This window comes from Scylla paramamosain, chromosome 20 (genome assembly GCF_035594125.1).
Source record: "Scylla paramamosain isolate STU-SP2022 chromosome 20, ASM3559412v1, whole genome shotgun sequence".
NCBI classification, from domain to species: Eukaryota; Metazoa; Arthropoda; class Malacostraca; order Decapoda; family Portunidae; genus Scylla; species Scylla paramamosain.
The window spans coordinates 11,147,402-11,158,994 of record NC_087170.1 but is presented as its reverse complement, the minus strand read 5'-3'; the positions used below and the strand labels follow the sequence as shown (position 1 = coordinate 11,158,994).

Genomic DNA, 11,593 nt, shown 5'->3' with positions numbered 1-11,593 from the left:
TTACGAAAATCATGCTCTTAATTCACCTGACTCACCTTCACTCACTCACTCACTCACTCACTCACTCACTCACCTTCAATTACTTCCAAAACTCACGAAAAAGAAAACGGGAAAAAAAAATGACACTCGAAATTCATACATCACAAAAATTCACCAAAACGCAGATTTTTCACCTTGACTCACCCACCCACCCAGTCCCTCACCTGGCCTCACCTCACCATCGCCTTCAACAACTTCCAAAACGAGAAGAAAAAGAGAGGAATAAAAGAACACTCCAATAACAAACACCACAAAGATTTCCCACAACGTTCCTTTCTCACCTTGCCTCACTTACCTTCACTCAATCACTCACCTGTACTCACCTCCTCGTTACCTTCAACTACTTCCAAAACTCACCAAAAGAATAATAAAAAAAAAGCGAATAAAAAAACACTCGAATAACATAAATCACACACGACAAATTACCTTAAACACGGATTTCTCGTACGTTATAATAATCCCAACTTGAACGCTTCCTTCTAGTATATAACAAGAGGAAACCGCGCCGGGACCTCCCTCCACTGAGCACTGCAGCCCACTGACTCGGAGCACCGGCACCGACACCTTCCCTCGGCCACGGCAGGAGCAACACTAAGGCACGTGCGGGGGAGGACACTGGTGGAATCTCGGTCAAGGGTTCGCGTTGGCCTCACCAGTACTAGGATCACCTTGTTGCCGGCTTGCTGCGGGGGGCGCGGCGAGGACCGGGGCGAAACATGGAGGGAAGGCGACAGCAAAGTTGAGTTTTTTCTTTTTTTCTTTTTTTTCTTTTTTTTTGTGTGTGGGGGGAGAGAGGAGGGATAGGGAAGGTGATAGAAAAATAGATCTCTGTGAATGCTTTCTTCAGACTTTTTTTTTTTTTTGTGGGCAAGTAAGGAAGAAAATAGCACTGTCAATGTTTTCTTCATACTTTTTTTTTTTTTCTTTTTTTTGTGGGGGACGGAGGAAGGAGATAGAAAAATAGTTCTGTCAGTGTTTCCTTCAAAGGCTTTTCTTTTCTCTCTCTCTCTCTCTCGTGTTGGGGGGTTGGAGGAGGGAGGGAAGGAAGGAAGGAAGACGATAAGAAAAATAGTACTGTCAATGCTGGTGGGGGAGGGAAGGAAGGCTGTTGAAAAATAGTATTACTGCCAATGCTTTCTTCAGAGGCTTTTTCTTGCTTCATCTTGGTCGAGGGGAGGGGGAAGGGTAGAGGGAAGATGGAGTGTGGTGGACAAAGAAAGAAGGAAAGAAAGGAAGAGATAGGAAGTGATAGGATAAATAATTTGGGTCTATTATTTACTTATTTTTTATTTATTTTTTTATTTTATTTATTTATTTATTTATTTTTTTTTTTGAAGGAGGAGGGGGCAAGAAGGGAAGGCAGGAATAATTTAAGATAGAAAAATTTGCTTTCGACTTTTAGATGGACAGTTGTGCTTTTACTTTGTGAGTGTTATTTCTTTGTTTGTTTGTTTGTTTGTTTTTTTCCTTCTTGCAAACAGATGAAGGAAGGAAAAAAATGAGGAAGGAGGGAAGATAAGAAGGTGGAAGAAAGTACTAGGGATTGTCAATGCTAAACTTATATATTTTTTTTTTCACTGTTTTCTTTTATTTACTTACTGATCCATTTTTAGTTGGAGGGGTAAGAATAAAAGAAGGAGGCACGGCAGTAAGAGGAAACACAGGAAGGACGAAAGGAAGGCGAAGACGTGAGCACTGTGTCAATACTTCCCTTGAGAGCCCTTCTTCACTAACCATTTTCCCTCTTATTTCTTGCTCCGGCACCTTCCCTTCACTCACGCACACTATCTTTTCAAACTCACGCCTTGCTCGGCACCAATTTGTGATCCAAACGAGACCAATACTTGGAATCCCGTTACATACAACACTGCGAACGTTTTTTTCTTAATTGGCAGACGAATTGGTGCAGGAAACTTCGTGGAAAGAAAGAAGGCGCACAGAGGAGGCTAAGGAGGGCGTTCCAGTCACGTTGCACTGGAGGAAATTTACCAGAAGAGTGTAATTCCGTAAGTTTGAGAGCGATTAAAACTCGTCAAAATTGGCTTCATTTAGCGCGCAAATCAGAATTCCTTGACGCATTTTGCCCGCTTCGTGAGTCTGCAGAAAATGCCGTGATTTTAATTGCCCGTCAAGTGCGGTGGCGGCTTTGCCTCTGCACTTCACGCCTGCACTCATTGCGCCCTCCGCCAGTGCAGGAGTTTAATTGATGGATCGTTTTGAAGTCGTCATCGGGGTTTCGTTAACAGGTCGTCGCAAAGTCCTTCTTGCAACTATACACATCCCTCCTGGCCTGGTCTCTCTCTCTCTCTCTCTCTCTCTCTCTCTACTCTCTCTCTCTCTCTCTCTCTCTCTCTCTCTCTCTCTCTCTCTCTCTCTCTCTCTCTCTCTCTCTCTCTCTCTCTCTCTCTCTCTCTCTCTCTCTCTCTCTCTCTCTCTCTCTCTCTCTCTCTCTCTCTCTCTCTCTCTCTCTCTCTCTCTCTCTCTCTCTCTCTCTCTCTCTCTCTCTCTCTCTCTCTCTCTCTCTCTCTCTCTCTCTCTCTCTCTCTCTCTCTCTCTCTCTCTCTCTCTCTCTCTCTCTCTCTCTCTCTCTCTCTCTCTCTCTCTCAAGCCTGCACCGTCTCTCCAGGTCTGTCCTCTCCGTGGTCGTCATGCTTGTTGTCCCCGATAATCAGTAAAGTAATGCTGGCCTTCTTCTCGCCAAGGCTGCCAAACGAAGTTACATAGATACCACGACTTTACTTCAGTCTGCTTTGTGTACAGCGCCATATCCTGCAGAATGGGCCACACACACACACACACACACACGCATACACAAATGATACTCCTGCAGGTGACCAAGACTCTTAGTTCATATACAGGTGAGCTTAAAGGCAGAAGGCGGAGAGGGAGACTAGAGCAGGGTGTGCAGCAGGTCAGCGGGTCGCGCAACGCCTGCAGACTCGCATTAAAGGACATTCCCACACTCAGCGTCAGCGGAGTCAGCACGGGCCGGCCAGTGTTCACGGTTCCCCTCATTAGGCGCTGTCACATAAGTTTCATCACAACTGCACCGTTCATCAAACTGACGTGCTCAATTGCGATTATGAAGAGAGACTGTTGTCGATCGTAATGGACTGCGATTACAGGCTATGGCTGGTCGAAGCCTGTCGCCAATGGCCTACATTTGACATGAGTGAGTGAGCAGCAGAGGGGAGAGGGAGCGCCGTGAGGGGATGGCGGGATGAATGAGAGGGAGGGTTCTGGTGCAGCGTTGCTTTCCGCTATCAATGCCACCACTCACCCACACGGTGCAAGGCCCCGAGGACTGATGAGCGCCGGGGCGGAGCGGCATGGCGCCTGCCGCTGCAGCTGCCCTGGTCACCCTGGGAGTCATGGCCAGGGGCCAGGGTCTTCCTGCTGGCGGTGCGTGCAGACGTCGCTGAAGGCACACATGGTCCTCGTCAACAGTCAAGTAACACACCACTCACCTCCATCATCTTCAGCGTTTTTCCATCACCATATAATCCCTGACACGCTAAGAGTCTATCAATTGTCAGATTTTGCAAAGATTGTCGGCAGATACGGAGACTTAATATCGAAGCAAAACCCAAAACAAAGTCACTAAAAAATGTTATTCGCATCCAGACCACGACCCCGCCATGTGTACGGCCTCACCTGCTGTGCCGCCAGGAAATACACCTTCATTAATCGTGAACACCTGCAGGATGACTCGCCGCTCATACTAACTTACACCAGCGGCGCTCTCAGGCTGACTGGAGGCAAACTCCACGAATTGTAACGCAGGTCACGAGTAGCTTCAGGAGGTGCCTTGTGCCGCCCTGCTGCTGCGGGAGGGCAAGCAGGCAAGGGCGTGACGCTGCCAGGCCAAGTATCACACCCACGCTGGCACGCTCATGTCAGGTTTATTTGATGTATGTGAGCCACAGAGCAGCAATGTGTCACTGCACCTTTATGGAGTCCTGATGGCTCTGGCAGACAACACTCGTGACTGCTGCATTGTTAATATTTCCATTAATGTTACTGAATGCACGTCGATGGCGGAAGTAATAATGTTGAGAGTTGGTGTTTTCCTCGATGTCAATATGGAGACAAGTGATAGACTGCCTCGCCTTGGCTATTGACAACTATTCAAAATGCTGCACAAACTTCTTTACATTTCCAGAATATGTAAATCCATTTGATTTGGCCACGCACCAAGGCTTGCAGGACCCGAACCTTTCTTGGGAGAGCCCCAGTAAGGCTCTTGGTGCAGCCTCAAGCCCTGGCTGTGGCGCCGCATTACACCAGCGCCACACCCAGGCGTCATAAAAGAATGCAAGTTGCGTCACGTAACTCATAAATGTCGTTTTCTCATCTGGAACAAATTATGAGCAGCGCCATTATGTGATGTATTGTCTGGACTCAACTCACTCACTCCAGATTGTACCAGTTTTCATTACAATTATTGGCACTGCGTCTCATATTGAGGAAACTTCTTTTTCTCTGAAGTGGTCCCGCCAGGGGTCGCCACAGCGACACCCGTAACCACTTCACTGTCTTCTGAATCCTCTTTCGTCACACCCATCACCCGCACGTCTTTCCTTAGTGCATCCATAAACATTCTCTATAGTATTCCCTGTTCCTCCTGCCTATTGGGTCCATCTCCAGCTTCTTCCTCTCCTCTTCCCCGCCCCTTCTACACAAAAGCCACTCACTTGCCTCTCTGCCTTTGTCCCCACACTGACCTGATACAAGCGCTTATTAATTTCTGAAAACACTAGGTGGTCTCATCTCGACGAGCGACGTAACTTGTGTCGTGGCGTAGACTTGTGGAACCCACAACAACTCGTACAGATTCGCATTCATTCTAACTTTCCATCAAGTTGCGAAGCGTTACGGGTTGACGCGAGGCTTGCTGCTCTCGACCGCTGCTCAACAATACAAAAGGGACGAGCAGAATTTGATGATCAAGAGCAACATGGGAACATCTTGTCAACGGAGTTTAGTTTCCGCCACACAAGGACTTGTATTCAGAAACGCTTTGATCTCTCACCACAACTATTTTCAAAGGCCACAAAAATTATTAGCCGGATTCTCAAGAGTATCTTCTTCTGTTAATAACGTAGAAATTTTGTTAACATGTCACTAGAACCGTGAAAATACTCTTTAAAGCCAGTGTCACTTCAACTAGTCTTTTGAAAGTAGCGAGGCGCGGCGCATAAGTGTTTCAGAATATGGCCTAAGATGCGACAAAAAGATCAACAGTAATAGTATTTTCTTCTTGTTACTTATCTGTTATTTATCACGTTTGTCCACCATGACCCAGGCAGCACATGATCCCGTTGTTCCGGCGCCTTACCTCAAATGTTTCCCGCGACACCATCATACGCAGCTCCCTTCCGTTCAAGTCCGCCCGTTCTGCGCAGACTCACTATTCAGCGCGCCAACAGCCAGCTAAGCAAGCCACATTTACGCCTGATTGAAGCAGCGCACCGCGAAAATTGGGGTCTGAATACTTATGAAGTGTAAAGAGGAACTCTGTCCACGCTGGTGATGAGCTTTGCATCAAATAATTATGAGGAAAGCAGTTGTCCTAAAATAATTACTGGCGCCGCCTCTTGGTGTGTGTGTGTGTGTGTGTGTGTGTGTGTGTGTGTGTGTGTGTGTGTGTGTGTGTGTGTGTGTGTGTGTGTGTGTGTGTGTGCGCGCGTTTAGAATGCACTCTTCTAATTACGTTCATTACGGTTGTCATTCCGTAATTCGATTATTGTTCACTGAATCGTTGATGCACTTGTGGTCTGATTTTTAAGCTTCCTAAAGGGTTGAATTATTTTGGACTATAAAGCTGTAAATCATGTATCCTATGGAGATTTGTGTGTAAGGCAAAGCATATACGTACTGTTTTTATATGTAATGGCTATTTGTGGTCAGTAAACAGTGTGTGTGTGTGTGTGTGTGTGTGTGTGTGTGTGTGTGTGTGTGTGTGTGTGTGTGTGTGTGTGTGTGTGTGTGTGTGTGTGTGTGTGTGTGTGTGTGTGTGTGTGTGTGTGTGTGTGTGTGTGTGTGCGAGTGGGTGTGCGAGTGACGACTAACATGCAGCACAGAAACGGAAGAGAGCTGTGGTGTTCCCTTCATGCACATTGACGTGTTCCTCGCTCTGCACACCAAGGACCCCCAGCCATGGGAAGCAGTACGCTGGTCACCTCCCCCTGTGTGTGTGTGTGTGTGTGTGTGTGTGTGTGTGTGTGTGTGTGTGTGTGTGTGTGTGTGTGTGTGTGTGTGGCTGCCGCTGCTTCCCGCACGCACGCAATTCCCGACCATCCGAGAGAGCAAATCGTTTGTGCTGGGCTGCATTACTTCCGCCCTGCTTCATTGCACACGCCGCGGTCTCGTGCGGCGGGAGGCTGGCTGGGAGGGGACGGAGGGGCGTTACGGGCTAGACCTGCTTCGTGTGCAGAGTTTCATATTATTTTTTCCACATGAATGGAGCAAAGTTTAGCGGAGCGCCCGGCCGAGGTACGTACAGATGTGTCCCTCCCCTCCACCGCCCCTCCACCGCTGAGGGGGATCAGAACACAACTTTTACCCCAGCAACCTCCAAACCGCTGCCTGAGTAACACCTTTCTGGACCATCGTCATTGTTAAGCTTGAAGCCGTAAATTTAATATAAAACATACATATGAACACGAACCAACACACACACTGATAACTTTCAGAACAAGACATTCTCCACCACGCCTTTAACCCTTTCACTACTGTTGCTTCTCTTCTTAACATTTTAGGCACTGTAAGAAAGTGCTTTCATAGATACGCAGAAAAGAGAGGTTGCATAAGTTAATTCTAGGTTACGGAATTTTTAAGAAGTTAAAAAATAAGATTCTAAAAGCTTCCAAGTAATTACGGGGAAAAAAAAACTGAGGCAGTGAAAATGTTAACTATTCAAGTATTCATCTCCCAAGGAAGTGTTGCTCTAATGACCCTCATCAATAACGAACTGTTACCACGCCATCATCAATCACTCGGTCACTGTTAGGAAGCCGCCATCAGCGCCAGCCGCCGCGCCTCACAGGCTGCAGAGGGGCAACTCTTACTCGCCTGAGATCACGAAGAGCACGTCCTGGGTGCCACCCACGCCGCCTCGCCTGGCGCCCCACGGCAACACACTCGCTATCGGTCGTGGTTCCTTTTTTCACCTCATTAGTGGCGCGCGTCGTGAGTCTTTCATCAGCGGGAGCCAAGTGTGGGAGGCCTGAAAGATTTAGATCTCACTGGGAAACGAGAAAGGAGAGCTTTTTCCTCCTCTTCCTTTAATCCTCAGTGGTGTTCTATACATGCTGAGTGGCCGCGGCGTGGGTGTGGGCTGACGATACCTGCACCACGCCAGCGTCAGGCCTATTCACACACACACACACACACACACACACACACACACACACACACACACACACACACACACACACACACACACACACACACACACACACACACACACACACACACACACACACACACACATGTACATGCGACGCACGCAGTGATACCAAACGTCATTTCAAATTACGGTAGTGAAAAGAATTTATTCCAGTAATATTTCATCTGTAAACGGGCGTCGCTTTGTGCCACGGCTCCAGATGCCTGGCCGCTGCTGAGGTACGGCCCCGTAAAGCAATACTGCAAGAGGGGACGAATGATCCGATATGAAATGCATGCCAGCCTTTTACTTTTTCCCCTTGCGCTGTGAGGACAAAGCCGTCAGCCCCGCGTGACAGGTGCACCTCATCGAGACGGGGCGGCACTGGACGGGGCGGGGCGGGGGGCGGGTGGTGTGACGTGGGGTGAGGCGAAGTGCAGGGAAATAGGAGTGGGGAGATAGTGAGGCAGGAAGAGTGGGCAAAATGAGACGGCGCAGGGCAGGTCAAGATAGGTAAAAGAGAAGACCAAGCAAGACGAAGCAGGATGAGGCAAGGAGAGGCAGACTGGAAAGACCAAGCAAGATGAGGCAGAGAGGGGCAGGGAGAGGCAAGGTGAAGCAGGGAAAGGCAGGACGTGGCAGGATGAGACAGAACAAAACAGGGAGAGGACGCGGCAGAGTGAGACAAGATGAGGCAGGACAAAATAGGGAGAGGCAGGATGCGGCAGGACAGGGCAGGGCGGGGAAGGTGTTGATGCTCGTGGACATTGGACATTTCGAGAAAAAAAAAAAAAAAAAGACAATAAGAAAGAAAAAAAGTCGAGTTTAAATTTTATGCAGGTCAAAATGGCAGGTCAGCACTGAGAGTCGAGGGGGATGCAGTGTTTTGCGCGCGGGCACGAGAGGCAAAGGTCACGTCACGATTTTACTGTAACTCGCAAAGGCAAAAGCTAATAATAATTTTTACGTGCACCGAGCCTTGTGGATTACGCCGCGCCGTGTTCAGGTGGACAGGAAGAGAGAGAGAGAGAGAGAGAGAGAGAGAGAGAGAGAGAGAGAGAGAGAGAGAGAGAGAGAGAGAGAGAGAGAGAGAGAGAGAGAGAGAGAGAGAGAGAGAGAGAGAGAGAGGAATAAGCATGACATTTTACTATGCATCTATTCAGGATATACATACGTGGTGTGTGTGTGTGTGTGTGTGTGTGTGTGTGTATGTGTGTGTGTGTGTGTGTGTGTGTGTGTGTGTGTGTGTGTGTGTTTACCTAGCTGTGACACGCAGGAAAAGAGTTATGCTCGTACTGTCCTGTTTTCATATGTACTATTGTCCAGCGCGGCTATGAATTCATGAATAGTTTTAGCGTGCACCAATTTCCCATTCAGGCTATTCCAAACTTCTATTGCTCCACGTGAAAAGCTGAATTTCTTGATGTCTCTTGTACAAATATATCTTTTCAGTTTATCTTTTGCAATCTCTCATATCCGTTGTATTCCGTTCAAATAAATCTGTCCAGTTCCTCCATTGTCTTCGTAGTTTTTTTTTTTATATTGCAATTAAATCACCCCTTCTCTTCTTTCCTTTAGAACAGAGGACACCACACAACATGGCCGACAGACACTATACTACAAGGCCAACAATCAATGGAAAAGAAAGCAATGGAAGGGGTTGTAAAGGCTGATGCCACGCCCATTACTGTACTGGCCTGCATTGTCTCACACCACCACAGCCTCTCACCTCACCATCTGTACCTATCAGCTGCACCTGTCAATACTTGTGTTCATTCTTACTACTGATAATGATTGGCACTTTTTGTTTCTAGGTCTATTGTAGTTTGTCTTTTTACTATTCGACCTTGATTTGCATATATTATCTCTACTAATTGTTTTAATATATGCTTCAGCCTTCGGACGAAACTTATTAATGGGAAAATTGTTACTGTTATCATTTTTTAAAAGTACCGAAGCGCGACGAGACAAGATGCATGTACACGGTAAATTTAACTGGCAGGTAACAAATTCCACCTCCTTCCAGTCACTCTTTCTCGCTCCCAAAAAGAAGCACACTAAACATAGACGGCAATGATGATGATGATGACGACGACGACGACGACGACAACGACAACAAAATAATAACAACAACAACAACAACAACAACAACATCAACAACAACAACAACAACAGTACTCGTACAGACACCAAGTTCCTCAGCAAACCTTTGACCTGTAGCGGCCCTGGGAGGCTCGGGGCATGGGCTGAGGGCAGCGGCACAGCCTGACGCCACGCAGGATTAACAGGCAGCTCGTGGCGCCGCACTCAAGCCCCGGACCATCAGCGCCGCCCGTTGACGCCGCAAAATGTGAAAGGTGGTGTGACAGTTTTCAATAAAGCTAAAAGCAGGGTACCGCAGGGCCCAGTTTTAGGGCCCATTAGTTTATTGGGATATTGATATTGGGCCATCCAGCGAATCATAGAAACGGGCGGGTATTGTGGAGCAAGACGATGAAGGTGCAGCGTGGACGAACGTAAATGCAAATTGGATTCAGACAAGTGAGGGAGGGAATGCGTGCGACTTGATTTCAATATTAATAAAAAGAGCATTTCCGTCAAAGGTAATGGCTGGGAGATGAAAGTGCGCCGCATCAATATGTATGAATCAAGCGGCGCGGCGCGACGAATGGTCTTAACATTATCACAAATCATTACTAATTTAAGTGCATTACTCACGCCGATGACAGACGCGCCTCTCCTCTCTCCGACATCGTGTCTCCTGCTGCTGCTGCTGATGCTGCTGCTGCGAAGAGAAATTTAATCTTAAGATACAAAGCAGAGACGGAATGTACCTCTCTCTCTCTCTCTCTCTCTCTCTCTCTCTCTCTCTCTCTCTCTCTCTCTCTCTCTCTCTCTCTCTCTCTCTCTCTCTCTCTCTCTCTGTGTGTGTGTGTGTGTGTGTGTGTGTGTGTGTGTGTGTGTGTGTGTGTGTGTGTGTGTGTGTGTGTGTGTGTGTGTGTGTGTGTGTGTGTGTGTGCGCGCCACCTCCAAGGACATCCGACAAGGCTTTACACACCAAGAAAATTATCATCCCAGCAAATTACGGTTTTAATGTTCCCTGGTATCTCCATAAAGCAGCATCAGCGCGTTCTCCCCATCACCCTGTCACCCCGTCACCCCGTCAGCCTGCACCGCCTCACCCTCCGACGCGATGCTCCAGCCTGGGGGACACATCGCTGCCCGCCACCACGAGCCCCCTCACGCCGTCGCGGATCAAGGCAGGAGACACCATTCCAACACACTCAGGAGAAAATCTGCTTCGCCAACGACACTCGAGGCAGCTGTTCGGCCTCTCAGGGGGCTCGAATCTCCTGCCACCTCGGGTAACTTACGCCCACGATCACAGCCCAGGGGAAGATGCAGCCTGGACGTGGCGGGAGGGAGGGAGGGTGAGGTGGCGCTGCGCTGGCCTGTGACACTGCCGTCTGGTCGAGCCTGGCGAGTCCCAAGGCGGCCTGGGGAATGTTTAGAACTCAGGGAAACACTTAATGGGACTCGGCCTCTCCTCTTCTTCCACTTCCTCTTCTTTTCCTCCCTCTACTTATATTTTCTTTTCTTTTCTTCGTCGCCTTCTCCTCCTCCTGCTCATCATTTTCGTTGTTCTCTTTCTTTTCTATCTTCCTCGTCTCCTCTTCTACATCTTCCTCCTTTTCTTACTCCTCTCGTTCTTCCTCCTCCTCATCCTATTCATGCATCTCCTCCTCCTCCTCCTCCTCCTCCTCTTCCTCCTCCTCCTCAACCTCTCCTTCTCTTTCATCTCCTAATCTCTCTCATTACTCACTCTCCGACCTCTAACACACACACACACACACACACACACACACACGCACACTATGAACACCAAATCATCCCCTGAACATTGCATACATGACAGAGCGGGAAGCATAAGTATACCCACAGGTGGCCGATGTAAAGCAACATACACGAATGCACAGCTGATCCAGACGCACAAGATCATAATCGCACACAAGATCGTCAGGTGAGTATTGGTTTGTGTGCTTATTGGAAAGGAAGGTGGAATGAAATGGGGTAATTCCACGCAATGCAGGGATGGAATGGAATGCATGTCTACCAAGAGAATGCAGGAATAAAAAGTGCAGTGCTGGAAGTTATTGTTAGTTT

The 11,593-nt window shown here is 48.1% G+C and overlaps 1 protein-coding gene across 5 annotated transcripts in view; it reads right to left on the bottom strand.

Annotated features, from left to right (window-relative positions):
* The window catches only part of LOC135110315 (dipeptidase 1-like), a 253,555-nt gene extending 243,337 nt beyond the window's left edge, over window positions 1–10,218 (bottom strand). For 2 of the 5 annotated variants that reach the window (XM_064022528.1, XM_064022532.1), the window contains exon 1: window positions 466–776. The gene's annotated coding sequence lies outside the window, so the exon portion shown is untranslated. Of the gene's footprint in view, window positions 1–465; window positions 784–10,147 lie in introns of those variants that run through there. The other 3 variants (XR_010273185.1, XM_064022530.1, XM_064022533.1) reach the window with 3 other exon arrangements.
* Between the last annotated feature and the right edge of the window lie 1,375 nt (window positions 10,219–11,593).